General features: G+C 47.4%; 47 non-coding genes and 25 pseudogenes across 47 annotated transcripts; all 72 read left to right on the top strand.

The window, feature by feature from the left end:
• The first annotated feature begins 460 nt into the window (after positions 1 to 460).
• Positions 461 to 579, top strand: LOC138461597 (5S ribosomal RNA). The gene has a single exon (XR_011264210.1). It is a non-coding gene; the product is annotated as a 5S ribosomal RNA (ribosomal RNA).
• A 106-nt stretch (positions 580 to 685) lies between these two features.
• On the top strand, positions 686 to 804 carry LOC138455844 (5S ribosomal RNA; annotated as a pseudogene).
• Positions 805 to 911: 107 nt separating this feature from the next.
• Positions 912 to 1,020, top strand: LOC138457273 (5S ribosomal RNA; annotated as a pseudogene).
• Positions 1,021 to 1,483: 463 nt separating this feature from the next.
• On the top strand, positions 1,484 to 1,602 carry LOC138454348 (5S ribosomal RNA). The gene has a single exon (XR_011261029.1). It is a non-coding gene; the product is annotated as a 5S ribosomal RNA (ribosomal RNA).
• A 106-nt stretch (positions 1,603 to 1,708) lies between these two features.
• LOC138455143 (5S ribosomal RNA) lies at positions 1,709 to 1,827 on the top strand. The gene has a single exon (XR_011261785.1). It is a non-coding gene; the product is annotated as a 5S ribosomal RNA (ribosomal RNA).
• A 106-nt stretch (positions 1,828 to 1,933) lies between these two features.
• Positions 1,934 to 2,042, top strand: LOC138457272 (5S ribosomal RNA; annotated as a pseudogene).
• Positions 2,043 to 2,505: 463 nt separating this feature from the next.
• LOC138458743 (5S ribosomal RNA) lies at positions 2,506 to 2,624 on the top strand. The gene has a single exon (XR_011262470.1). It is a non-coding gene; the product is annotated as a 5S ribosomal RNA (ribosomal RNA).
• A 106-nt stretch (positions 2,625 to 2,730) lies between these two features.
• On the top strand, positions 2,731 to 2,839 carry LOC138458828 (5S ribosomal RNA; annotated as a pseudogene).
• A 106-nt stretch (positions 2,840 to 2,945) lies between these two features.
• LOC138454476 (5S ribosomal RNA) lies at positions 2,946 to 3,064 on the top strand. The gene has a single exon (XR_011261151.1). It is a non-coding gene; the product is annotated as a 5S ribosomal RNA (ribosomal RNA).
• Positions 3,065 to 3,170: 106 nt separating this feature from the next.
• On the top strand, positions 3,171 to 3,289 carry LOC138456745 (5S ribosomal RNA). The gene has a single exon (XR_011262131.1). It is a non-coding gene; the product is annotated as a 5S ribosomal RNA (ribosomal RNA).
• Positions 3,290 to 3,395: 106 nt separating this feature from the next.
• On the top strand, positions 3,396 to 3,514 carry LOC138462480 (5S ribosomal RNA). The gene has a single exon (XR_011265076.1). It is a non-coding gene; the product is annotated as a 5S ribosomal RNA (ribosomal RNA).
• A 106-nt stretch (positions 3,515 to 3,620) lies between these two features.
• LOC138462478 (5S ribosomal RNA) lies at positions 3,621 to 3,739 on the top strand. The gene has a single exon (XR_011265074.1). It is a non-coding gene; the product is annotated as a 5S ribosomal RNA (ribosomal RNA).
• Positions 3,740 to 3,845: 106 nt separating this feature from the next.
• On the top strand, positions 3,846 to 3,964 carry LOC138460605 (5S ribosomal RNA). Its single transcript, XR_011263283.1, has one exon. It is a non-coding gene; the product is annotated as a 5S ribosomal RNA (ribosomal RNA).
• Positions 3,965 to 4,062: 98 nt separating this feature from the next.
• On the top strand, positions 4,063 to 4,171 carry LOC138457271 (5S ribosomal RNA; annotated as a pseudogene).
• Positions 4,172 to 4,634: 463 nt separating this feature from the next.
• LOC138461596 (5S ribosomal RNA) lies at positions 4,635 to 4,753 on the top strand. The gene has a single exon (XR_011264209.1). It is a non-coding gene; the product is annotated as a 5S ribosomal RNA (ribosomal RNA).
• Positions 4,754 to 4,859: 106 nt separating this feature from the next.
• Positions 4,860 to 4,978, top strand: LOC138462279 (5S ribosomal RNA). Its single transcript, XR_011264880.1, has one exon. It is a non-coding gene; the product is annotated as a 5S ribosomal RNA (ribosomal RNA).
• A 106-nt stretch (positions 4,979 to 5,084) lies between these two features.
• LOC138454992 (5S ribosomal RNA) lies at positions 5,085 to 5,203 on the top strand. The gene has a single exon (XR_011261642.1). It is a non-coding gene; the product is annotated as a 5S ribosomal RNA (ribosomal RNA).
• A 106-nt stretch (positions 5,204 to 5,309) lies between these two features.
• LOC138460604 (5S ribosomal RNA) lies at positions 5,310 to 5,428 on the top strand. Its single transcript, XR_011263282.1, has one exon. It is a non-coding gene; the product is annotated as a 5S ribosomal RNA (ribosomal RNA).
• Positions 5,429 to 5,534: 106 nt separating this feature from the next.
• Positions 5,535 to 5,643, top strand: LOC138457270 (5S ribosomal RNA; annotated as a pseudogene).
• A 463-nt stretch (positions 5,644 to 6,106) lies between these two features.
• Positions 6,107 to 6,225, top strand: LOC138463724 (5S ribosomal RNA). The gene has a single exon (XR_011266309.1). It is a non-coding gene; the product is annotated as a 5S ribosomal RNA (ribosomal RNA).
• Positions 6,226 to 6,331: 106 nt separating this feature from the next.
• On the top strand, positions 6,332 to 6,450 carry LOC138455843 (5S ribosomal RNA; annotated as a pseudogene).
• A 106-nt stretch (positions 6,451 to 6,556) lies between these two features.
• Positions 6,557 to 6,665, top strand: LOC138458556 (5S ribosomal RNA; annotated as a pseudogene).
• Positions 6,666 to 7,128: 463 nt separating this feature from the next.
• On the top strand, positions 7,129 to 7,247 carry LOC138461595 (5S ribosomal RNA). The gene has a single exon (XR_011264208.1). It is a non-coding gene; the product is annotated as a 5S ribosomal RNA (ribosomal RNA).
• Positions 7,248 to 7,353: 106 nt separating this feature from the next.
• On the top strand, positions 7,354 to 7,472 carry LOC138462277 (5S ribosomal RNA). The gene has a single exon (XR_011264878.1). It is a non-coding gene; the product is annotated as a 5S ribosomal RNA (ribosomal RNA).
• Positions 7,473 to 7,578: 106 nt separating this feature from the next.
• Positions 7,579 to 7,697, top strand: LOC138454880 (5S ribosomal RNA). The gene has a single exon (XR_011261538.1). It is a non-coding gene; the product is annotated as a 5S ribosomal RNA (ribosomal RNA).
• A 106-nt stretch (positions 7,698 to 7,803) lies between these two features.
• LOC138460603 (5S ribosomal RNA) lies at positions 7,804 to 7,922 on the top strand. The gene has a single exon (XR_011263281.1). It is a non-coding gene; the product is annotated as a 5S ribosomal RNA (ribosomal RNA).
• Positions 7,923 to 8,028: 106 nt separating this feature from the next.
• On the top strand, positions 8,029 to 8,137 carry LOC138457268 (5S ribosomal RNA; annotated as a pseudogene).
• Positions 8,138 to 8,600: 463 nt separating this feature from the next.
• On the top strand, positions 8,601 to 8,719 carry LOC138463723 (5S ribosomal RNA). Its single transcript, XR_011266308.1, has one exon. It is a non-coding gene; the product is annotated as a 5S ribosomal RNA (ribosomal RNA).
• Positions 8,720 to 8,825: 106 nt separating this feature from the next.
• On the top strand, positions 8,826 to 8,944 carry LOC138455842 (5S ribosomal RNA; annotated as a pseudogene).
• A 106-nt stretch (positions 8,945 to 9,050) lies between these two features.
• LOC138458555 (5S ribosomal RNA) lies at positions 9,051 to 9,159 on the top strand (annotated as a pseudogene).
• A 463-nt stretch (positions 9,160 to 9,622) lies between these two features.
• On the top strand, positions 9,623 to 9,741 carry LOC138462648 (5S ribosomal RNA). The gene has a single exon (XR_011265243.1). It is a non-coding gene; the product is annotated as a 5S ribosomal RNA (ribosomal RNA).
• Positions 9,742 to 9,847: 106 nt separating this feature from the next.
• On the top strand, positions 9,848 to 9,966 carry LOC138462276 (5S ribosomal RNA). The gene has a single exon (XR_011264877.1). It is a non-coding gene; the product is annotated as a 5S ribosomal RNA (ribosomal RNA).
• A 106-nt stretch (positions 9,967 to 10,072) lies between these two features.
• On the top strand, positions 10,073 to 10,191 carry LOC138454878 (5S ribosomal RNA). The gene has a single exon (XR_011261536.1). It is a non-coding gene; the product is annotated as a 5S ribosomal RNA (ribosomal RNA).
• A 106-nt stretch (positions 10,192 to 10,297) lies between these two features.
• On the top strand, positions 10,298 to 10,416 carry LOC138460602 (5S ribosomal RNA). Its single transcript, XR_011263280.1, has one exon. It is a non-coding gene; the product is annotated as a 5S ribosomal RNA (ribosomal RNA).
• Positions 10,417 to 10,522: 106 nt separating this feature from the next.
• On the top strand, positions 10,523 to 10,631 carry LOC138457267 (5S ribosomal RNA; annotated as a pseudogene).
• A 463-nt stretch (positions 10,632 to 11,094) lies between these two features.
• On the top strand, positions 11,095 to 11,213 carry LOC138463722 (5S ribosomal RNA). The gene has a single exon (XR_011266307.1). It is a non-coding gene; the product is annotated as a 5S ribosomal RNA (ribosomal RNA).
• Positions 11,214 to 11,319: 106 nt separating this feature from the next.
• LOC138455841 (5S ribosomal RNA) lies at positions 11,320 to 11,438 on the top strand (annotated as a pseudogene).
• A 106-nt stretch (positions 11,439 to 11,544) lies between these two features.
• Positions 11,545 to 11,653, top strand: LOC138458554 (5S ribosomal RNA; annotated as a pseudogene).
• Positions 11,654 to 12,116: 463 nt separating this feature from the next.
• LOC138461146 (5S ribosomal RNA) lies at positions 12,117 to 12,235 on the top strand. The gene has a single exon (XR_011263781.1). It is a non-coding gene; the product is annotated as a 5S ribosomal RNA (ribosomal RNA).
• Positions 12,236 to 12,341: 106 nt separating this feature from the next.
• On the top strand, positions 12,342 to 12,450 carry LOC138458827 (5S ribosomal RNA; annotated as a pseudogene).
• Positions 12,451 to 12,556: 106 nt separating this feature from the next.
• On the top strand, positions 12,557 to 12,675 carry LOC138454474 (5S ribosomal RNA). Its single transcript, XR_011261149.1, has one exon. It is a non-coding gene; the product is annotated as a 5S ribosomal RNA (ribosomal RNA).
• A 106-nt stretch (positions 12,676 to 12,781) lies between these two features.
• On the top strand, positions 12,782 to 12,900 carry LOC138456732 (5S ribosomal RNA). The gene has a single exon (XR_011262129.1). It is a non-coding gene; the product is annotated as a 5S ribosomal RNA (ribosomal RNA).
• A 106-nt stretch (positions 12,901 to 13,006) lies between these two features.
• Positions 13,007 to 13,125, top strand: LOC138462521 (5S ribosomal RNA). The gene has a single exon (XR_011265117.1). It is a non-coding gene; the product is annotated as a 5S ribosomal RNA (ribosomal RNA).
• Positions 13,126 to 13,231: 106 nt separating this feature from the next.
• Positions 13,232 to 13,350, top strand: LOC138464782 (5S ribosomal RNA). The gene has a single exon (XR_011267359.1). It is a non-coding gene; the product is annotated as a 5S ribosomal RNA (ribosomal RNA).
• A 106-nt stretch (positions 13,351 to 13,456) lies between these two features.
• Positions 13,457 to 13,565, top strand: LOC138457266 (5S ribosomal RNA; annotated as a pseudogene).
• Positions 13,566 to 14,028: 463 nt separating this feature from the next.
• LOC138454650 (5S ribosomal RNA) lies at positions 14,029 to 14,147 on the top strand. Its single transcript, XR_011261318.1, has one exon. It is a non-coding gene; the product is annotated as a 5S ribosomal RNA (ribosomal RNA).
• A 106-nt stretch (positions 14,148 to 14,253) lies between these two features.
• On the top strand, positions 14,254 to 14,371 carry LOC138455297 (5S ribosomal RNA). Its single transcript, XR_011261935.1, has one exon. It is a non-coding gene; the product is annotated as a 5S ribosomal RNA (ribosomal RNA).
• A 106-nt stretch (positions 14,372 to 14,477) lies between these two features.
• On the top strand, positions 14,478 to 14,596 carry LOC138456720 (5S ribosomal RNA). The gene has a single exon (XR_011262126.1). It is a non-coding gene; the product is annotated as a 5S ribosomal RNA (ribosomal RNA).
• Positions 14,597 to 14,702: 106 nt separating this feature from the next.
• On the top strand, positions 14,703 to 14,811 carry LOC138458765 (5S ribosomal RNA; annotated as a pseudogene).
• A 463-nt stretch (positions 14,812 to 15,274) lies between these two features.
• LOC138461594 (5S ribosomal RNA) lies at positions 15,275 to 15,393 on the top strand. Its single transcript, XR_011264207.1, has one exon. It is a non-coding gene; the product is annotated as a 5S ribosomal RNA (ribosomal RNA).
• A 106-nt stretch (positions 15,394 to 15,499) lies between these two features.
• LOC138463297 (5S ribosomal RNA) lies at positions 15,500 to 15,618 on the top strand. Its single transcript, XR_011265884.1, has one exon. It is a non-coding gene; the product is annotated as a 5S ribosomal RNA (ribosomal RNA).
• Positions 15,619 to 15,724: 106 nt separating this feature from the next.
• On the top strand, positions 15,725 to 15,843 carry LOC138462275 (5S ribosomal RNA). Its single transcript, XR_011264876.1, has one exon. It is a non-coding gene; the product is annotated as a 5S ribosomal RNA (ribosomal RNA).
• A 106-nt stretch (positions 15,844 to 15,949) lies between these two features.
• LOC138458979 (5S ribosomal RNA) lies at positions 15,950 to 16,058 on the top strand (annotated as a pseudogene).
• A 106-nt stretch (positions 16,059 to 16,164) lies between these two features.
• Positions 16,165 to 16,273, top strand: LOC138457265 (5S ribosomal RNA; annotated as a pseudogene).
• A 463-nt stretch (positions 16,274 to 16,736) lies between these two features.
• LOC138460938 (5S ribosomal RNA) lies at positions 16,737 to 16,855 on the top strand. Its single transcript, XR_011263590.1, has one exon. It is a non-coding gene; the product is annotated as a 5S ribosomal RNA (ribosomal RNA).
• Positions 16,856 to 16,961: 106 nt separating this feature from the next.
• LOC138458826 (5S ribosomal RNA) lies at positions 16,962 to 17,070 on the top strand (annotated as a pseudogene).
• Positions 17,071 to 17,170: 100 nt separating this feature from the next.
• LOC138455720 (5S ribosomal RNA) lies at positions 17,171 to 17,289 on the top strand (annotated as a pseudogene).
• A 106-nt stretch (positions 17,290 to 17,395) lies between these two features.
• Positions 17,396 to 17,514, top strand: LOC138456708 (5S ribosomal RNA). Its single transcript, XR_011262125.1, has one exon. It is a non-coding gene; the product is annotated as a 5S ribosomal RNA (ribosomal RNA).
• A 106-nt stretch (positions 17,515 to 17,620) lies between these two features.
• Positions 17,621 to 17,739, top strand: LOC138462679 (5S ribosomal RNA). The gene has a single exon (XR_011265274.1). It is a non-coding gene; the product is annotated as a 5S ribosomal RNA (ribosomal RNA).
• A 106-nt stretch (positions 17,740 to 17,845) lies between these two features.
• On the top strand, positions 17,846 to 17,964 carry LOC138454012 (5S ribosomal RNA). Its single transcript, XR_011260708.1, has one exon. It is a non-coding gene; the product is annotated as a 5S ribosomal RNA (ribosomal RNA).
• Positions 17,965 to 18,070: 106 nt separating this feature from the next.
• LOC138456696 (5S ribosomal RNA) lies at positions 18,071 to 18,189 on the top strand. The gene has a single exon (XR_011262124.1). It is a non-coding gene; the product is annotated as a 5S ribosomal RNA (ribosomal RNA).
• Positions 18,190 to 18,295: 106 nt separating this feature from the next.
• On the top strand, positions 18,296 to 18,414 carry LOC138462678 (5S ribosomal RNA). Its single transcript, XR_011265273.1, has one exon. It is a non-coding gene; the product is annotated as a 5S ribosomal RNA (ribosomal RNA).
• Positions 18,415 to 18,520: 106 nt separating this feature from the next.
• Positions 18,521 to 18,639, top strand: LOC138464255 (5S ribosomal RNA). Its single transcript, XR_011266836.1, has one exon. It is a non-coding gene; the product is annotated as a 5S ribosomal RNA (ribosomal RNA).
• A 106-nt stretch (positions 18,640 to 18,745) lies between these two features.
• On the top strand, positions 18,746 to 18,864 carry LOC138464219 (5S ribosomal RNA). The gene has a single exon (XR_011266800.1). It is a non-coding gene; the product is annotated as a 5S ribosomal RNA (ribosomal RNA).
• A 106-nt stretch (positions 18,865 to 18,970) lies between these two features.
• On the top strand, positions 18,971 to 19,079 carry LOC138457264 (5S ribosomal RNA; annotated as a pseudogene).
• A 453-nt stretch (positions 19,080 to 19,532) lies between these two features.
• On the top strand, positions 19,533 to 19,651 carry LOC138458731 (5S ribosomal RNA). Its single transcript, XR_011262468.1, has one exon. It is a non-coding gene; the product is annotated as a 5S ribosomal RNA (ribosomal RNA).
• A 106-nt stretch (positions 19,652 to 19,757) lies between these two features.
• Positions 19,758 to 19,866, top strand: LOC138458825 (5S ribosomal RNA; annotated as a pseudogene).
• Positions 19,867 to 19,972: 106 nt separating this feature from the next.
• Positions 19,973 to 20,091, top strand: LOC138455531 (5S ribosomal RNA; annotated as a pseudogene).
• Positions 20,092 to 20,197: 106 nt separating this feature from the next.
• LOC138456684 (5S ribosomal RNA) lies at positions 20,198 to 20,316 on the top strand. The gene has a single exon (XR_011262122.1). It is a non-coding gene; the product is annotated as a 5S ribosomal RNA (ribosomal RNA).
• A 106-nt stretch (positions 20,317 to 20,422) lies between these two features.
• On the top strand, positions 20,423 to 20,541 carry LOC138461134 (5S ribosomal RNA). Its single transcript, XR_011263770.1, has one exon. It is a non-coding gene; the product is annotated as a 5S ribosomal RNA (ribosomal RNA).
• A 106-nt stretch (positions 20,542 to 20,647) lies between these two features.
• LOC138463053 (5S ribosomal RNA) lies at positions 20,648 to 20,766 on the top strand. The gene has a single exon (XR_011265640.1). It is a non-coding gene; the product is annotated as a 5S ribosomal RNA (ribosomal RNA).
• Positions 20,767 to 20,871: 105 nt separating this feature from the next.
• Positions 20,872 to 20,980, top strand: LOC138457864 (5S ribosomal RNA; annotated as a pseudogene).
• The last annotated feature ends 396 nt before the right edge of the window (positions 20,981 to 21,376 follow it).

Below are 21,376 nucleotides of genomic sequence, written 5' to 3'. Positions count from 1 at the left end.
TTGTGCTCCATGATTAGTAATTGCGCAACTTCTCAATTATTTTTCAAATTTGGTATGTTTCCAAAATAATTGTATCCCGTTTTATAGCGGAAATGTTGGACAACATCATGAGGGCTGGAGCTACCTTTTTACATAGAATTAGCATACAGGTAGTGTGTTCATGGGTAATAAATCGACTTTCACATGTAATGCAGTACAGAGAATATTGAGTCCTTCAAGAGGCATGAAAGAAAACCATTATTGTGTTGATTGTTCTCTCCACCTCCCTGCAACAGACACAGGATGGATGAATTAAAGTTATCCTACCAGACATAGGAGTCCTGAATGGGCCCACCAGTCTTATATATCTCGCCTGATCGAGCCTGATCGAGCGATGAGCGTGGTATCATGTTGCAAGTGGCTGCATGGCTTAGCTTACTAAATGCAAATGCATAAGAGTAATATTCTTAGCGTTCCTAGAGCCTACGGCCACACCACACTGAATGCACCCGATCTCGTCTGATCTCGGAAGTTAAGCAGTGTCAGGCCTAGTTAGTACCTGGATGGGAGACCGCCTGGGAATACCAGGTGCTGTAGGCTTTTTTGTGCTCCAAGTTCAGGAAGTGAGCCCTTTCTCAATTGCCTTTTAAAACTGCAAGGTCTAGCCGACTAGATGCTTAAAAGTACAAAACTCACAAGGCCCAGAGCCTACGGCCACACCACACTGAATGCGCCCGATCTCGTCTGATCTTGGAAGCTAAGCAGTGTCTGGCCCCCTTAGTACCTGGATGGGAGACCGCCTGGGAATACCAGGTGCTGTAGGCTTTTTTTGTGCTCCAAGTTCAGGAAGTGAGCCATTTCACAATTGCCTTTCAAAACTGCAAGGTCTAGCCGACTAGATGCTTAAAAGTACAAAACTCACTAGGCCCAGAGCCTACGGCCACACCACACTGAATGCGCCCGATCTCGGAAGCTAAGCAGGGTCGGGCCTAGTTAGTACCTGGATGGGAGACTGCCTGGGAATACCAGGTGCTGTAGGCTTTTTTGTGCTCCATGATTAGTAATTGCGCAACTTCTCAATTATTTTTCAAATTTGGTATGTTTCCAAAATAATTGTATCCCGTTTTATAGCGGAAATGTTGGACAACATCATGAGGGCTGGAGCTACCTTTTTACATAGAATTAGCATACAGGTAGTGTGTTCATGGGTAATAAATCGACTTTCACATGTAATGCAGTACAGAGAATATTGAGTCCTTCAAGAGGCATGAAAGAAAACCATTATTGTGTTGATTGTTCTCTCCACCTCCCTGCAACAGACACAGGATGGATGAATTAAAGTTATCCTACCAGACATAGGAGTCCTGAATGGGCCCACCAGTCTTATATATCTCGCCTGATCGAGCCTGATCGAGCGATGAGCGTGGTATCATGTTGCAAGTGGCTGCATGGCTTAGCTTACTAAATGCAAATGCATAAGAGTAATATTCTTAGCATTCCTAGAGCCTACGGCCACACCACACTGAATGCACCCGATCTCGTCTGATCTTGGAAGTTAAGCAGTGTCAGGCCTAGTTAGTACCTGGATGGGAGACTGCCTGGGAATACCAGGTGCTGTAGGCTTTTTTGTGCTCCAAGTTCAGGAAGTGAGCCCTTTCTCAATTGCCTTTTAAAACTGCAAGGTCTAGCCGACTAGATGCTTAAAAGTACAAAACTCACAAGGCCCAGAGCCTACGGCCACACCACACTGAATGCGCCCGATCTCGTCTGATCTTGGAAGCTAAGCAGTGTCTGGCCTCGTTAGTACCTGGATGGGAGACCGCCTGGGAATACCAGGTGCTGTAGGCTTTTTTGTGCTCCAAGTTCAGGAAGTGAGCCATTTCACAATTGCCTTTCAAAACTGCAAGGTCTAGCCGACTAGATGCTTAAAAGTACAAAACTCACTAGGCCCAGAGCCTACGGCCACACCACACTGAATGCGCCCGATCTCGGAAGCTAAGCAGGGTCGGGCCTAGTTAGTACCTGGATGGGAGACTGCCTGGGAATACCAGGTGCTGTAGGCTTTTTTGTGCTCCATGATTAGTAATTGCGCAACTTCTCAATTATTTTTCAAATTTGGTATGTTTCCAAAATAATTGTATCCCGTTTTATAGCGGAAATGTTGGACAACATCATGAGGGCTAGAGCTACCTTTTTACATAGAATTAGCATACAGGTAGTGTGTTCATGGGTAATAAATCGACTTTCACATGTAATGCAGTACAGAGAATATTGAGTCCTTCAAGAGGCATGAAAGAAAACCATTATTGTGTTGATTGTTCTCTCCACCTCCCTGCAACAGACACAGGATGGATGAATTAAAGTTATCCTACCAGACATAGGAGTCCTGAATGGGCCCACCAGTCTTATATATCTCGCCTGATCGAGCCTGATCGAGCGATGAGCGTGGTATCATGTTGCAAGTGGCTGCATGGCTTAGCTTACTAAATGCAAATGCATAAGAGTAATATTCTTAGCATTTCTAGAGCCTACGGCCACACCACACTGAATGCACCCGATCTCGTCTGATCTCGGAAGTTAAGCAGTGTTAGGCCTAGTTAGTACCTGGATGGGAGACCGCCTGGGAATACCAGGTGCTGTAGGCTTTTTTGTGTTCCAAGTTCAGGAAGTGAGCCATTTCACAATTGCCTTTCAAAACTGCAAGGTCTAGCCGACTAGATGCTTAAAAGTACAAAACTCACAAGGCCCAGAGCCTACGGCCACACCACACTGAATGCGTCTGATCTCGGAAGCTAAGCTGTGTCGGGCCTCGTTAGTACCTGGATGGGAGACCGCCTGGGAATACCAGGTGCTGTAGGCTTTTTTGTGCTCCAAGTTCAGGAAGTGAGCCATTTCTCAATTGCCATTCAAAACTGCAAGGTCTAGCTGACTAGATGCTTAAAAGTACAAAACTCACTAGGCCCAGAGACTACGGACACACCACACTGATTGCGCCCGATCTCGTCTGATCTCGGAAGCTAAGCAGTGTCGGGCCTAGTTAGTACCTGGATGGGAGACCACCTGGGAATACCAGGTGCTGTAGGCTTTTTTGTGCTCCAAGTTCAGGAAGTGAGCCATTTCACAATTGCCTTTCAAAACTGCAAGGTCTAGCCGACTAGATGCTTAAAAGTACAAAACTCACTAGGCCCAGAGCCTACGGCCACACCACACTGAATGCGCCTGATCTCGTCTGATCTCAGAAGCTAAGCAGTGTCGGGCCTAGTTAGTACCTGGATGGGAGACCGCCTGGGAATACCAGGTGCTGTAGGCTTTTTTGTACTCCAAGTTCAGGAAGTGAGCCATTTCTCAATTTCCTTTCAAAACTGCAAGGTCTAGCTGACTAGATGCTTAAAAGTACAAAACTCACTAGGCCCAGAGCCTACGGCCACACCACACTGATTGCGCCCGATCTCGTCTGATCTCGGAAGCTAAGCAGTGTCGGGCCTTGTTAGTACCTGGATGGGAGACCGCCTGGGAATACCAGGTGCTGTAGGCTTTTTTGTACTCCAAGTTCAGGAAGTGAGCCATTTCTCAATTTCCTTTCAAAACTGCAAGGTCTAGCTGACTAGATGCTTAAAAGTACAAAACTCACTAGGCCCAGAGCCTACGGCCACACCACACTGATTGCGCCCGATCTCGTCTGATCTCGGAAGCTAAGCAGTGTCGGGCCTTGTTAGTACCTGGATGGGAGACCGCCTGGGAATACCAGGTGCTGTAGGCTTTTTTGTGCTCCAAGTTCAGGAAGTGAGCCATTTCTCAATTGCCTTTCAAAACTGCAAGGTCTAGCTGACTAGATGCTTAAAAGTACAAAACTCACTAGGCCCAGAGCCTACGGCCACACCACACTGATTGCGCCCGATCTCGTCTGATCTCGGAAGCTAAGCAGTGTCGGGCCTAGTTAGTACCTGGATGGGAGACCACCTGGGAATACCAGGTGCTGTAGGCTTTTTTGTACTCCAAGTTCAGGAAGTGAGCCATTTCACAATTGCCTGTCAAAACTGCAAGGTCTAGCCGACTAGATGCTTAAAAGTACAAAACTCCAGAGCCTACGGCCACACCACACTGAATGCGCCCGATCTCGGAAGCTAAGCAGGGTCGGGCCTAGTTAGTACCTGGATGGGAGACTGCCTGGGAATACCAGGTGCTGTAGGCTTTTTTGTGCTCCATGATTAGTAATTGCGCAACTTCTCAATTATTTTTCAAATTTGGTATGTTTCCAAAATAATTGTATCCCGTTTTATAGCGGAAATGTTGGACAACATCATGAGGGCTGGAGCTACCTTTTTACATAGAATTAGCATACAGGTAGTGTGTTCATGGGTAATAAATCGACTTTCACATGTAATGCAGTACAGAGAATATTGAGTCCTTCAAGAGGCATGAAAGAAAACCATTATTGTGTTGATTGTTCTCTCCACCTCCCTGCAACAGACACAGGATGGATGAATTAAAGTTATCCTACCAGACATAGGAGTCCTGAATGGGCCCACCAGTCTTATATATCTCGCCTGATCGAGCCTGATCGAGCGATGAGCGTGGTATCATGTTGCAAGTGGCTGCATGGCTTAGCTTACTAAATGCAAATGCATAAGAGTAATATTCTTAGCGTTCCTAGAGCCTACGGCCACACCACACTGAATGCACCCGATCTCGTCTGATCTCGGAAGTTAAGCAGTGTCAGGCCTAGTTAGTACCTGGATGGGAGACCGCCTGGGAATACCAGGTGCTGTAGGCTTTTTTGTGCTCCAAGTTCAGGAAGTGAGCCCTTTCTCAATTGCCTTTTAAAACTGCAAGGTCTAGCCGACTAGATGCTTAAAAGTACAAAACTCACAAGGCCCAGAGCCTACGGCCACACCACACTGAATGCGCCCGATCTCGTCTGATCTCGGAAGCTAAGCAGTGTCGGGCCTCGTTAGTACCTGGATGGGAGACCGCCTGGGAATACCAGGTGCTGTAGGCTTTTTTGTGCTCCAAGTTCAGGAAGTGAGCCATTTCTCAATTGCCTTTCAAAACTGCAAGGTCTAGCTGACTAGATGCTTAAAAGTACAAAACTCACAAGGCCCAGAGCCTACGGCCACACCACACTGAATGCGCCCCATCTCGTCTGATCTCGGAAGCTAAGCAGTGTCGGGCCTCGTTAGTACCTTGATGGGAGACCGCCTGGGAATACCAGGTGCTGTAGGCTTTTTTGTGCTCCAAGTTCAGGAAGTGAGCCATTTCTCAATTGCCTTTCAAAACTGCAAGGTCTAGCTGACTAGATGCTTAAAAGTACAAAACTCACTAGGCCCAGAGCCTACGGCCACACCACACTGATTGCGCCCGATCTCGTCTGATCTCGGAAGCTAAGCAGTGTCGGGCCTAGTTAGTACCTGGATGGGAGACCACCTGGGAATACCAGGTGCTGTAGGCTTTTTTGTACTCCAAGTTCAGGAAGTGAGCCATTTCACAATTGCCTTTCAAAACTGCAAGGTCTAGCCGACTAGATGCTTAAAAGTACAAAACTCACTAGGCCCAGAGCCTACGGCCACACCACACTGAATGCGCCCGATCTCGGAAGCTAAGCAGGGTCGGGCCTAGTTAGTACCTGGATGGGAGACTGCCTGGGAATACCAGGTGCTGTAGGCTTTTTTGTGCTCCATGATTAGTAATTGCGCAACTTCTCAATTATTTTTCAAATTTGGTATGTTTCCAAAATAATTGTATCCCGTTTTATAGCGGAAATGTTGGACAACATCATGAGGGCTGGAGCTACCTTTTTACATAGAATTAGCATACAGGTAGTGTGTTCATGGGTAATAAATCGACTTTCACATGTAATGCAGTACAGAGAATATTGAGTCCTTCAAGAGGCATGAAAGAAAACCATTATTGTGTTGATTGTTCTCTCCACCTCCCTGCAACAGACACAGGATGGATGAATTAAAGTTATCCTACCAGACATAGGAGTCCTGAATGGGCCCACCAGTCTTATATATCTCGCCTGATCGAGCCTGATCGAGCGATGAGCGTGGTATCATGTTGCAAGTGGCTGCATGGCTTAGCTTACTAAATGCAAATGCATAAGAGTAATATTCTTAGCATTCCTAGAGCCTACGGCCACACCACACTGAATGCACCCGATCTCGTCTGATCTTGGAAGTTAAGCAGTGTCAGGCCTAGTTAGTACCTGGATGGGAGACCGCCTGGGAATACCAGGTGCTGTAGGCTTTTTTGTGCTCCAAGTTCAGGAAGTGAGCCCTTTCTCAATTGCCTTTTAAAACTGCAAGGTCTAGCCGACTAGATGCTTAAAAGTACAAAACTCACAAGGCCCAGAGCCTACGGCCACACCACACTGAATGCGCCCGATCTCGTCTGATCTTGGAAGCTAAGCAGTGTCTGGCCCCCTTAGTACCTGGATGGGAGACCGCCTGGGAATACCAGGTGCTGTAGGCTTTTTTGTGCTCCAAGTTCAGGAAGTGAGCCATTTCACAATTGCCTTTCAAAACTGCAAGGTCTAGCCGACTAGATGCTTAAAAGTACAAAACTCACTAGGCCCAGAGCCTACGGCCACACCACACTGAATGCGCCCGATCTCAGAAGCTAAGCAGGGTCGGGCCTAGTTAGTACCTGGATGGGAGACTGCCTGGGAATACCAGGTGCTGTAGGCTTTTTTGTGCTCCATGATTAGTAATTGCGCAACTTCTCAATTATTTTTCAAATTTGGTATGTTTCCAAAATAATTGTATCCCGTTTTATAGCGGAAATGTTGGACAACATCATGAGGGCTGGAGCTACCTTTTTACATAGAATTAGCATACAGGTAGTGTGTTCATGGGTAATAAATCGACTTTCACATGTAATGCAGTACAGAGAATATTGAGTCCTTCAAGAGGCATGAAAGAAAACCATTATTGTGTTGATTGTTCTCTCCACCTCCCTGCAACAGACACAGGATGGATGAATTAAAGTTATCCTACCAGACATAGGAGTCCTGAATGGGCCCACCAGTCTTATATATCTCGCCTGATCGAGCCTGATCGAGCGATGAGCGTGGTATCATGTTGCAAGTGGCTGCATGGCTTAGCTTACTAAATGCAAATGCATAAGAGTAATATTCTTAGCGTTCCTAGAGCCTACGGCCACACCACACTGAATGCACCCGATCTCGTCTGATCTCGGAAGTTAAGCAGTGTCAGGCCTAGTTAGTACCTGGATGGGAGACCGCCTGGGAATACCAGGTGCTGTAGGCTTTTTTGTGCTCCAAGTTCAGGAAGTGAGCCCTTTCTCAATTGCCTTTTAAAACTGCAAGGTCTAGCCGACTAGATGCTTAAAAGTACAAAACTCACAAGGCCCAGAGCCTACGGCCACACCACACTGAATGCGCCCGATCTCGTCTGATCTCGGAAGCTAAGCAGTGTCGGGCCTCGTTAGTACCTGGATGGGAGACCGCCTGGGAATACCAGGTGCTGTAGGCTTTTTTGTGCTCCAAGTTCAGGAAGTGAGCCATTTCTCAATTGCCTTTCAAAACTGCAAGGTCTAGCTGACTAGATGCTTAAAAGTACAAAACTCACAAGGCCCAGAGCCTACGGCCACACCACACTGAATGCGCCCCATCTCGTCTGATCTCGGAAGCTAAGCAGTGTCGGGCCTCGTTAGTACCTGGATGGGAGACCGCCTGGGAATACCAGGTGCTGTAGGCTTTTTTGTGCTCCAAGTTCAGGAAGTGAGCCATTTCTCAATTGCCTTTCAAAACTGCAAGGTCTAGCTGACTAGATGCTTAAAAGTACAAAACTCACTAGGCCCAGAGCCTACGGCCACACCACACTGATTGCGCCCGATCTCGTCTGATCTCGGAAGCTAAGCAGTGTCGGGCCTAGTTAGTACCTGGATGGGAGACCACCTGGGAATACCAGGTGCTGTAGGCTTTTTTGTACTCCAAGTTCAGGAAGTGAGCCATTTCACAATTGCCTTTCAAAACTGCAAGGTCTAGCCGACTAGATGCTTAAAAGTACAAAACTCACTAGGCCCAGAGCCTACGGCCACACCACACTGAATGCGCCCGATCTCGGAAGCTAAGCAGGGTCGGGCCTAGTTAGTACCTGGATGGGAGACTGCCTGGGAATACCAGGTGCTGTAGGCTTTTTTGTGCTCCATGATTAGTAATTGCGCAACTTCTCAATTATTTTTCAAATTTGGTATGTTTCCAAAATAATTGTATCCCGTTTTATAGCGGAAATGTTGGACAACATCATGAGGGCTGGAGCTACCTTTTTACATAGAATTAGCATACAGGTAGTGTGTTCATGGGTAATAAATCGACTTTCACATGTAATGCAGTACAGAGAATATTGAGTCCTTCAAGAGGCATGAAAGAAAACCATTATTGTGTTGATTGTTCTCTCCACCTCCCTGCAACAGACACAGGATGGATGAATTAAAGTTATCCTACCAGACATAGGAGTCCTGAATGGGCCCACCAGTCTTATATATCTCGCCTGATCGAGCCTGATCGAGCGATGAGCGTGGTATCATGTTGCAAGTGGCTGCATGGCTTAGCTTACTAAATGCAAATGCATAAGAGTAATATTCTTAGCATTCCTAGAGCCTACGGCCACACCACACTGAATGCACCCGATCTCGTCTGATCTTGGAAGTTAAGCAGTGTCAGGCCTAGTTAGTACCTGGATGGGAGACCGCCTGGGAATACCAGGTGCTGTAGGCTTTTTTGTGCTCCAAGTTCAGGAAGTGAGCCCTTTCTCAATTGCCTTTTAAAACTGCAAGGTCTAGCCGACTAGATGCTTAAAAGTACAAAACTCACAAGGCCCAGAGCCTACGGCCACACCACACTGAATGCGCCCGATCTCGTCTGATCTTGGAAGCTAAGCAGTGTCTGGCCCCCTTAGTACCTGGATGGGAGACCGCCTGGGAATACCAGGTGCTGTAGGCTTTTTTGTGCTCCAAGTTCAGGAAGTGAGCCATTTCACAATTGCCTTTCAAAACTGCAAGGTCTAGCCGACTAGATGCTTAAAAGTACAAAACTCACTAGGCCCAGAGCCTACGGCCACACCACACTGAATGCGCCCGATCTCAGAAGCTAAGCAGGGTCGGGCCTAGTTAGTACCTGGATGGGAGACTGCCTGGGAATACCAGGTGCTGTAGGCTTTTTTGTGCTCCATGATTAGTAATTGCGCAACTTCTCAATTATTTTTCAAATTTGGTATGTTTCCAAAATAATTGTATCCCGTTTTATAGCGGAAATGTTGGACAACATCATGAGGGCTGGAGCTACCTTTTTACATAGAATTAGCATACAGGTAGTGTGTTCATGGGTAATAAATCGACTTTCACATGTAATGCAGTACAGAGAATATTGAGTCCTTCAAGAGGCATGAAAGAAAACCATTATTGTGTTGATTGTTCTCTCCACCTCCCTGCAACAGACACAGGATGGATGAATTAAAGTTATCCTACCAGACATAGGAGTCCTGAATGGGCCCACCAGTCTTATATATCTCGCCTGATCGAGCCTGATCGAGCGATGAGCGTGGTATCATGTTGCAAGTGGCTGCATGGCTTAGCTTACTAAATGCAAATGCATAAGAGTAATATTCTTAGCGTTCCTAGAGCCTATGGCCACACCACACTGAATGCACCCGATCTCGTCTGATCTCGGAAGTTAAGCAGTGTCAGGCCTAGTTAGTACCTGGATGGGAGACCGCCTGGGAATACCAGGTGCTGTAGGCTTTTTTGTGCTCCAAGTTCAGGAAGTGAGCCCTTTCTCAATTGCCTTTTAAAACTGCAAGGTCTAGCCGACTAGATGCTTAAAAGTACAAAACTCACAAGGCCCAGAGCCTACGGCCACACCACACTGAATGCGCCCGATCTCGTCTGATCTCGGAAGCTAAGCAGTGTCGGGCCTCGTTAGTACCTGGATGGGAGACCGCCTGGGAATACCAGGTGCTGTAGGCTTTTTTGTGCTCCAAGTTCAGGAAGTGAGCCATTTCTCAATTGCCTTTCAAAACTGCAAGGTCTAGCTGACTAGATGCTTAAAAGTACAAAACTCACAAGGCCCAGAGCCTACGGCCACACCACACTGAATGCGCCCCATCTCGTCTGATCTCGGAAGCTAAGCAGTGTCGGGCCTCGTTAGTACCTGGATGGGAGACCGCCTGGGAATACCAGGTGCTGTAGGCTTTTTTGTGCTCCAAGTTCAGGAAGTGAGCCATTTCTCAATTGCCTTTCAAAACTGCAAGGTCTAGCTGACTAGATGCTTAAAAGTACAAAACTCACTAGGCCCAGAGCCTACGGCCACACCACACTGATTGCGCCCGATCTCGTCTGATCTCGGAAGCTAAGCAGTGTCGGGCCTAGTTAGTACCTGGATGGGAGACCACCTGGGAATACCAGGTGCTGTAGGCTTTTTTGTACTCCAAGTTCAGGAAGTGAGCCATTTCACAATTGCCTTTCAAAACTGCAAGGTCTAGCCGACTAGATGCTTAAAAGTACAAAACTCACTAGGCCCAGAGCCTACGGCCACACCACACTGAATGCGCCCGATCTCGGAAGCTAAGCAGGGTCGGGCCTAGTTAGTACCTGGATGGGAGACTGCCTGGGAATACCAGGTGCTGTAGGCTTTTTTGTGCTCCATGATTAGTAATTGCGCAACTTCTCAATTATTTTTCAAATTTGGTATGTTTCCAAAATAATTGTATCCCGTTTTATAGCGGAAATGTTGGACAACATCATGAGGGCTGGAGCTACCTTTTTACATAGAATTAGCATACAGGTAGTGTGTTCATGGGTAATAAATCGACTTTCACATGTAATGCAGTACAGAGAATATTGAGTCCTTCAAGAGGCATGAAAGAAAACCATTATTGTGTTGATTGTTCTCTCCACCTCCCTGCAACAGACACAGGATGGATGAATTAAAGTTATCCTACCAGACATAGGAGTCCTGAATGGGCCCACCAGTCTTATATATCTCGCCTGATCGAGCCTGATCGAGCGATGAGCGTGGTATCATGTTGCAAGTGGCTGCATGGCTTAGCTTACTAAATGCAAATGCATAAGAGTAATATTCTTAGCATTCCTAGAGCCTACGGCCACACCACACTGAATGCACCCGATCTCGTCTGATCTTGGAAGTTAAGCAGTGTCAGGCCTAGTTAGTACCTGGATGGGAGACCGCCTGGGAATACCAGGTGCTGTAGGCTTTTTTGTGCTCCAAGTTCAGGAAGTGAGCCCTTTCTCAATTGCCTTTTAAAACTGCAAGGTCTAGCCGACTAGATGCTTAAAAGTACAAAACTCACAAGGCCCAGAGCCTACGGCCACACCACACTGAATGCGCCCGATCTCGTCTGATCTTGGAAGCTAAGCAGTGTCTGGCCCCCTTAGTACCTGGATGGGAGACCGCCTGGGAATACCAGGTGCTGTAGGCTTTTTTGTGCTCCAAGTTCAGGAAGTGAGCCATTTCACAATTGCCTTTCAAAACTGCAAGGTCTAGCCGACTAGATGCTTAAAAGTACAAAACTCACTAGGCCCAGAGCCTACGGCCACACCACACTGAATGCGCCCGATCTCAGAAGCTAAGCAGGGTCGGGCCTAGTTAGTACCTGGATGGGAGACTGCCTGGGAATACCAGGTGCTGTAGGCTTTTTTGTGCTCCATGATTAGTAATTGCGCAACTTCTCAATTATTTTTCAAATTTGGTATGTTTCCAAAATAATTGTATCCCGTTTTATAGCGGAAATGTTGGACAACATCATGAGGGCTGGAGCTACCTTTTTACATAGAATTAGCATACAGGTAGTGTGTTCATGGGTAATAAATCGACTTTCACATGTAATGCAGTACAGAGAATATTGAGTCCTTCAAGAGGCATGAAAGAAAACCATTATTGTGTTGATTGTTCTCTCCACCTCCCTGCAACAGACACAGGATGGATGAATTAAAGTTATCCTACCAGACATAGGAGTCCTGAATGGGCCCACCAGTCTTATATATCTCGCCTGATCGAGCCTGATCGAGCGATGAGCGTGGTATCATGTTGCAAGTGGCTGCATGGCTTAGCTTACTAAATGCAAATGCATAAGAGTAATATTCTTAGCATTTCTAGAGCCTATGGCCACACCACACTGAATGCACCCGATCTCGTCTGATCTCGGAAGTTAAGCAGTGTTAGGCCTAGTTAGTACCTGGATGGGAGACCTCCTGGGAATACCAGGTGCTGTAGGCTTTTTTGTGTTCCAAGTTCAGGAAGTGAGCCATTTCACAATTGCCTTTCAAAACTGCAAGGTCTAGCCGACTAGATGCTTAAAAGTACAAAACTCACAAGGCCCAGAGCCTACGGCCACACCACACTGAATGCGTCTGATCTCGGAAGCTAAGCTGTGTCGGGCCTCGTTAGTACCTGGATGGGAGACCGCCTGGGAATACCAGGTGCTGTAGGCTTTTTTGTGCTCCAAGTTCAGGAAGTGAGCCATTTCTCAATTGCCATTCAAAACTGCAAGGTCTAGCTGACTAGATGCTTAAAAGTACAAAACTCACTAGGCCCAGAGACTACGGACACACCACACTGATTGCGCCCGATCTCGTCTGATCTCGGAAGCTAAGCAGTGTCGGGCCTAGTTAGTACCTGGATGGGAGACCACCTGGGAATACCAGGTGCTGTAGGCTTTTTTGTGCTCCAAGTTCAGGAAGTGAGCCATTTCACAATTGCCTTTCAAAACTGCAAGGTCTAGCCGACTAGATGCTTAAAAGTACAAAACTCACTAGGCCCAGAGCCTACGGCCACACCACACTGAATGCGCCTGATCTCGTCTGATCTCAGAAGCTAAGCAGTGTCGGGCCTAGTTAGTACCTGGATGGGAGACCGCCTGGGAATACCAGGTGCTGTAGGCTTTTTTGTACTCCAAGTTCAGGAAGTGAGCCATTTCTCAATTTCCTTTCAAAACTGCAAGGTCTAGCCGACTAGATGCTTAAAAGTACAAAACTCACAAGGCCCAGAGCCTATGGCCACACCACACTGAATGCGCCCGATCTCGTCTGATCTCGGAAGCTAAGCAGTGTCGGGCCTTGTTAGTACCTGGATGGGAGACCGCCTGGGAATACCAGGTGCTGTAGGCTTTTTTGTGCTCCAAGTTCAGGAAGTGAGCCATTTCTCAATTGCCTTTCAAAACTGCAAGGTCTAGCTGACTAGATGCTTAAAAGTACAAAACTCACTAGGCCCAGAGCCTACGGCCACACCACACTGATTGCGCCCGATCTCGTCTGATCTCGGAAGCTGAGCAGTGTCGGGCCTAGTTAGTACCTGGATGGGAGACCACCTGGGAATACCAGGTGCTGTAGGCTTTTTTGTACTCCAAGTTCAGGAAGTGAGCCATTTCACAAATGCCTTTCAAAACTGCAAGGTCTAGCCGACTAGATGCTTAAAAGTACAAAACTCACTAGGCCCAGAGCCTACGGCCACACCACACTGAATGCGCCCGATCTCGGAAGCTAAGCAGGGTCGGGCCTAGTTAGTACCTGGATGGGAGACTGCCTGGGAATACCAGGTGCTGTAGGCTTTTTTGTGCTCCATGATTAGTAATTGCGCAACTTCTCAATTATTTTTCAAATTTGGTATGTTTCCAAAATAATTGTATCCCGTTTTATAGCGGAAATGTTGGACAACATCATGAGGGCTGGAGCTACCTTTTTACATAGAATTAGCATACAGGTAGTGTGTTCATGGGTAATAAATCGACTTTCACATGTAATGCAGTACAGAGAATATTGAGTCCTTCAAGAGGCATGAAAGAAAACCATTATTGTGTTGATTGTTCTCTCCACCTCCCTGCAACAGACACAGGATGGATGAATTAAAGTTATCCTACCAGACATAGGAGTCCTGAATGGGCCCACCAGTCTTATATATCTCGCCTGATCGAGCCTGATCGAGCGATGAGCGTGGTATCATGTTGCAAGTGGCTGCATGGCTTAGCTTACTAAATGCAAATGCATAAGAGTAATATTCTTAGCATTCCTAGAGCCTACGGCCACACCACACTGAATGCACCCGATCTTGTCTGATCTTGGAAGTTAAGCAGTGTCAGGCCTAGTTAGTACCTGGATGGGAGACCGCCTGGGAATACCAGGTGCTGTAGGCTTTTTTGTGCTCCAAGTTCAGGAAGTGAGCCCTTTCTCAATTGCCTTTTAAAACTGCAAGGTCTAGCCGACTAGATGCTTAAAAGTACAAAACTCACAAGGCCCAGAGCCTACGCCACACCACACTGAATGCGCCCGATCTCGTCTGATCTCGGAAGCTAAGCAGTGTCGGGCCTCGTTAGTACCTGGATGGGAGACCGCCTGGGAATACCAGGTGCTGTAGGCTTTTTTGTGCTCCAAGTTCAGGAAGTGAGCCATTTCACAATTGCCTTTCAAAACTGCAAGGTCTAGCCGACTAGATGCTTAAAAGTACAAAACTCACTAGGCCCAGAGCCTACGGCCACACCACACTGAATGCGCCTGATCTCGTCTGATCTCAGAAGCTAAGCAGTGTCGGGCCTAGTTAGTACCTGGATGGGAGACCGCCTGGGAATACCAGGTGCTGTAGGCTTTTTTCTACTCCAAGTTCAGGAAGTGAGCCATTTCTCAATTGCCTTTCAAAACTGCAAGGTCTAGCCGACTAGATGCTTAAAAGTACAAAACTCACAAGGCCCAGAGCCTACGGCCACACCACACTGAATGCGCCCAATCTCGGAAGCTAAGCAGGGTCGGGCCTAGTTAGTACCTGGATGGGAGACTGCCTGGGAATACCAGGTGCTGTAGGCTTTTTTGTGCTCCATGATTAGTAATTGCGCAACTTCTCAATTATTTTTCAAATTTGGTATGTTTCCAAAATAATTGTATCCCGTTTTATAGCGGAAATGTTGGACAACATCATGAGGGCTGGAGCTACCTTTTTACATAGAATTAGCATACAGGTAGTGTGTTCATGGGTAATAAATCGACTTTCACATGTAATGCAGTACAGAGAATATTGAGTCCTTCAAGAGGCATGAAAGAAAACCATTATTGTGTTGATTGTTCTCTCCACCTCCCTGCAACAGACACAGGATGGATGAATTAAAGTTATCCTACCAGACATAGGAGTCCTGAATGGGCCCACCAGTCTTATATATCTCGCCTGATCGAGCCTGATCGAGCGATGAGCGTGGTATCATGTTGCAAGTGGCTGCATGGCTTAGCTTACTAAATGCAAATGCATAAGAGTAATATTCTTAGCATTCCTAGAGCCTACGGCCACACCACACTGAATGCACCCGATCTCGTCTGATCTCGGAAGTTAAGCAGTGTCAGGCCTAGTTAGTACCTGGATGGGAGACCGCCTGGGAATACCAGGTGCTGTAGGCTTTTTTGTGCTCCAAGTTCAGGAAGTGAGCCATTTCACAATTGCCTTTCAAAACTGCAAGGTCTAGCCGACTAGATGCTTAAAAGTACAAAACTCACTAAGCCCAGAGCCTACGGCCACACCACACTGAATGCGCCTGATCTCGTCTGATCTCAGAAGCTAAGCAGTGTCGGGCCTAGTTAGTACCTGGATAGGAGACCGCCTGGGAATACCAGGTGCTGTAGGCTTTTTTGTACTCCAAGTTCAGGAAGTGAGCCATTTCTCAATTGCCTTTCAAAACTGAAAGGTCTAGCCGACTAGATGCTTAAAAGTACAAAACTCACAAGGCCCAGAGCCTACGGCCACACCACACTGAATGCGCCCGATCTCGTCTGATCTCGGAAGCTAAGCAGTGTCGGGCCTCGTTAGTACCTGGATGGGAGACCGCCTGGGAATACCAGGTGCTGTAGGCTTTTTTGTGCTCCAAGTTCAGGAAGTGAGCCATTTCACAATTGCCTTTCAAAACTGCAAGGTCTAGCCGACTAGATGCTTAAAAGTACAAAACTCACAAGGCCCAGAGCCTACGGCCACACCACACTGAATGCGTCTGATCTTGGAAGCTAAGCAGTGTCGGGCCTCGTTAGTACCTGGATGGGAGACCGCCTGGGAATACCAGGTGCTGTAGGCTTTTTTGTGCTCCAAGTTCAGGAAGTGAGCCATTTCACAATTGCCTTTCAAAACTGCAAGGTCTAGCCGACTAGATGCTTAAAAGTACAAAACTCACTAGGCCCAGAGCCTACGGCCACACCACACTGAATGCGCCCGATCTCGGAAGCTAAGCAGGGTCGGGCCTAGTTAGTACCTGGATGGGAGACTGCCTGGGAATACCAGGTGCTGTAGGCTTTTTTGTGCTCCATGATTAGTAATTGCGCAACTTCTCAATTATTTTTCAAATTTGGTATGTTTCCAAAATAATTGTATCCCGTTTTATAGCGGAAATGTTGGACAACATCATGAGGGCTGGAGCTACCTTTTTACATAGAATTAGCATACAGGTAGTGTGTTCATGGGTAATAAATCGACTTTCACATGTAATGCAGTACAGAGAATATTGAGTCCTTCAAGAGGCATGAAAGAAAACCATTATTGTGTTGATTGTTCTCTCCACCTCCCTGCAACAGACACAGGATGGATGAATTAAAGTTATCCTACCAGACATAGGAGTCCTGAATGGGCCCACCAGTCTTATATATCTCGCCTGATCGAGCCTGATCGAGCGATGAGCGTGGTATCATGTTGCAAGTGGCTGCATGGCTTAGCTTACTAAATGCAAATGCATAAGAGTAATATTCTTAGCATTTCTAGAGCCTACGGCCACACCACACTGAATGCACCCGATCTCGTCTGATCTCGGAAGTTAAGCAGTGTTAGGCCTAGATAGTACCTGGATGGGAGACCGCCTGGGAATACCAGGTGCTGTAGGCTTTTTTGTGCTCCAAGTTCAGGAAGTGAGCCATTTCACAATTGCCTTTCAAAACTGCAAGGTCTAGCCGACTAGATGCTTAAAAGTACAAAACTCACAAGGCCCAGAGCCTACGGCCACACCACACTGAATGCGTCTGATCTCGGAAGCTAAGCTGTGTCGGGCCTCGTTAGTACCTGGATGGGAGACCGCCTGGGAATACCAGGTGCTGTAGGCTTTTTTGTGCTCCAAGTTCAGGAAGTGAGCCATTTCTCAATTGCCATTCAAAACTGCTAGCTGACTAGATGCTTAAAAGTACAAAACTCACTAGGCCCAGAGACTACGGACACACCACACTGATTGCGCCCGATCTCGTCTGATCTCGGAAACTAAGCAGTGTCGGGCCTAGTTAGTACCTGGATGGGAGACCACCTGGGAATACCAGGTGCTGTAGGTTTTTTTGTGCTCCAAGTTCAGGAAGTGAGCCATTTCACAATTGCCTTTCAAAACTGCAAGGTCTAGCCGACTAGATGCTTAAAAGTACAAAACTCACTAGGCCCAGAGCCTACGGCCACACCACACTGAATGCGCCTGATCTCGTCTGATCTCAGAAGCTAAGCAGTGTCGGGCCTAGTTAGTACCTGGATGGGAGACCGCCTGGGAATACCAGGTGCTGTAGGCTTTTTTGTACTCCAAGTTCAGGAAGTGAGCCATTTCTCAATTGCCTTTCAAAACTGCAAGGTCTAGCCGACTAGATGCTTAAAAGTACAAAACTCACAAGGCCCAGAGCCTACGGCCACACCACACTGAATGCGCCCGATCTCGTCTGATCTCGGAAGCTAAGCAGTGTCGGGCCTTGTTAGTACCTGGATGGGAGACCGCCTGGGAATACCGGGTGCTGTAGGCATTTTTGTGCTCCAAGTTCAGGAAGTGAGCCATTTCTCAATTGCCTTTCAAAACTGCAAGGTCTAGCTGACTAGATGCTTAAAAGTACAAAACTCACTAGGCCCAGAGCCTACGGCCACACCACACTGATTGCGCCCGATCTCGTCTGATCTCAGAAGCTAAGCAGTGTCGGGCCTAGTTAGTACCTGGATGGGAGACCACCTGGGAATACCAGGTGCTGTAGGTTTTTTTGTGCTCCAAGTTCAGGAAGTGAGCCATTTCACAATTGCCTTTCAAAACTGCAAGGTCTAGCCGACTAGATGCTTAAAAGTACAAAACTCACTAGGCCCAGAGCCTACGGCCACACCACACTGAATGCGCCTGATCTCGTCTGATCTCAGAAGCTAAGCAGTGTCGGGCCTAGTTAGTACCTGGATGGGAGACCGCCTGGGAATACCAGGTGCTGTAGGCTTTTTTGTACTCCAAGTTCAGGAAGTGAGCCATTTCTCAATTGCCTTTCAAAACTGCAAGGTCTAGCCGACTAGATGCTTAAAAGTACAAAACTCACAAGGCCCAGAGCCTACGGCCACACCACACTGAATGCGCCCGATCTCGTCTGATCTCGGAAGCTAAGCAGTGTCGGGCCTTGTTAGTACCTGGATGGGAGACCGCCTGGGAATACCGGGTGCTGTAGGCATTTTTGTGCTCCAAGTTCAGGAAGTGAGCCATTTCTCAATTGCCTTTCAAAACTGCAAGGTCTAGCTGACTAGATGCTTAAAAGTACAAAACTCACTAGGCCCAGAGCCTACGGCCACACCACACTGATTGCGCCCGATCTCGTCTGATCTCAGAAGCTAAGCAGTGTCGGGCCTAGTTAGTACCTGGATGGGAGACCACCTGGGAATACCAGGTGCTGTAGGCTTTTTTGTGCTCCAAGTTCAGGAAGTGAGCCATTTCACAATTGCCTTTCAAAACTGCAAGGTCTAGCCGACTAGATGCTTAAAATTACAAAACTCACAAGGCCCAGAGCCTACGGCCACACCACACTGAATGCGCCCGATCTCGTCTGGTCTCGGAAGCTAAGCAGTGTCGGGCCTCGTTAGTACCTGGATGGGAGACCGCCTGGGAATACCAGGTGCTGTAGGCTTTTTTGTGCTCCAAGTTCAGGAAGTGAGCCATTTCACAATTGCCTTTCAAAACTGCAAGGTCTAGCCGACTAGATGCTTAAAAGTACAAAACTCACTAGGCCCAGAGCCTACGGCCACACCACACTGAATGCGCCCGATCTCGGAAGCTAAGCAGGGTCGGGCCTAGTTAGTACCTGGATGGGAGACTGCCTGGGAATACCAGGTGCTGTAGGCTTTTTTGTGCTCCATGATTAGTAATTGCGCAACTTCTCAATTATTTTTCAAATTTGGTATGTTTCCAAAATAATTGTATCCCGTTTTATAGCGGAAATGTTGGACAACATCATGAGGGCTGGAGCTACCTTTTTACATAGAATTAGCATACAGGTAGTGTGTTCATGGGTAATAAATCGACTTTCACATGTAATGCAGTACAGAGAATATTGAGTCCTTCAAGAGGCATGAAAGAAAACCATTATTGTGTTGATTGTTCTCTCCACCTCCCTGCAACAGACACAGGATGGATGAATTAAAGTTATCCTACCAGACATAGGAGTCCTGAATGGGCCCACCAGTCTTATATATCTCGCCTGATCGAGCGATGAGCGTGGTATCATGTTGCAAGTGGCTGCATGGCTTAGCTTACTAAATGCAAATGCATAAGAGTAATATTCTTAGCATTTCTAGAGCCTACGGCCACACCACACTGAATGCACCCGATCTCGTCTGATCTCGGAAGTTAAGCAGTGTTAGGCCTAGTTAGTACCTGGATGGGAGACCGCCTGGGAATACCAGGTGCTGTAGGCTTTTTTGTGCTCCAAGTTCAGGAAGTGAGCCATTTCACAATTGCCTTTCAAAACTGCAAGGTCTAGCCGACTAGATGCTTAAAAGTACAAAACTCACAAGGCCCAGAGCCTACGGCCACACCACACTGAATGCGTCTGATCTCGGAAGCTAAGCTGTGTCGGGCCTCGTTAGTACCTGGATGGGAGACCGCCTGGGAATACCAGGTGCTGTAGGCTTTTTTGTGCTCCAAGTTCAGGAAGTGAGCCATTTCTCAATTGCCATTCAAAACTGCAAGGTCTAGCTGACTAGATGCTTAAAAGTACAAAACTCACTAGGCCCAGAGACTACGGACACACCACACTGATTGCGCCCGATCTCGTCTGATCTCGCAAGCTAAGCAGTGTCGGGCCTAGTTAGTACCTGGATGGGAGACCACCTGGGAATACCAGGTGCTGTAGGCTTTTTTGTGCTCCAAGTTCAGGAAGTGAGCCATTTCACAATTGCCTTTCAAAACTGCAAGGTCTAGCCGACTAGATGCTTAAAAGTACAAAACTCACTAGGCCCAGAGCCTACGGCCACACCACACTGAATGCGCCTGATCTCGTCTGATCTCAGAAGCTAAGCAGTGTCGGGCCTAGTTAGTACCTGGATGGGAGACCGCCTGGGAATACCAGGTGCTGTAGGCTTTTTTGTACTCCAAGTTCAGGAAGTGAGCCATTTCTCAATTGCCTTTCAAAACTGCAAGGTCTAGCCGACTAGATGCTTAAAAGTACAAAACTCACAAGGCCCAGAGCCTACGGCCACACCACACTGAATGCGCCCGATCTCGTCTGATCTCGGAAGCTAAGCAGTGTCGGGCCTTGTTAGTACCTGGATGGGAGACCGCCTGGGAATACCAGGTGCTGTAGGCTTTTTTGTGCTCCAAGTTCAGGAAGTGAGCCATTTCTCAATTGCCTTTCAAAACTGCAAGGTCTAGCTGACTAGATGCTTAAAAGTACAAAACTCACTAGGCCCAGAGCCTACGGCCACACCACACTGATTGCGCCCGATCTCGTCTGATCTCGGAAGCTAAGCAGTGTCGGGCCTAGTTAGTACCTGGATGGGAGATCACCTGGGAATACCAGGTGCTGTAGGCTTTTTGTACTCCAAGTTCAGGAAGTGAGCCATTTCACAATTGCCTTTCAAAACTGCAAGGTCTAGCCGACTAGATGCTTAAAAGTACAAAACTCACTAGGCCCAGAGCCTACGGCCACACCACACTGAATGTGCCCGATCTCGGAAGCTAAGCAGGGTCGGGCCTAGTTAGTACCTGGATGGGAGACTGCCTGGGAATACCAGGTGCTGTAGGCTTTTTTGTGCTCCATGATTAGTAATTGCGCAACTTCTCAATTATTTTTCAAATTTGGTATGTTTCCAAAATAATTGTATCCCGTTTTATAGCGGAAATGTTGGACAACATCATGAGGGCTGGAGCTACCTTTTTACATAGAATTAGCATACAGGTAGTGTGTTCATGGGTAATAAATCGACTTTCACATGTAATGCAGTACAGAGAATATTGAGTCCTTCAAGAGGCATGAAAGAAAACCATTATTGTGTTGATTGTTCTCTCCACCTCCCTGCAACAGACACAGGATGGATGAATTAAAGTTATCCTACCAGACATAGGAGTCCTGAATGGGCCCACCAGTCTTATATATCTCGCCTGATCGAGCCTGATCGAGCGATGAGCGTGGTATCATGTTG

Source organism: Ambystoma mexicanum, chromosome 4p (genome assembly GCF_040938575.1).
Source record: "Ambystoma mexicanum isolate Mex_15411 chromosome 4p, UKY_AmexF1_1, whole genome shotgun sequence".
Classification (NCBI taxonomy): domain Eukaryota; kingdom Metazoa; phylum Chordata; class Amphibia; order Caudata; family Ambystomatidae; genus Ambystoma; species Ambystoma mexicanum.
Note: the sequence above shows the minus strand (reverse complement) of the source record. Positions and strands in the feature narration are given on the sequence as shown.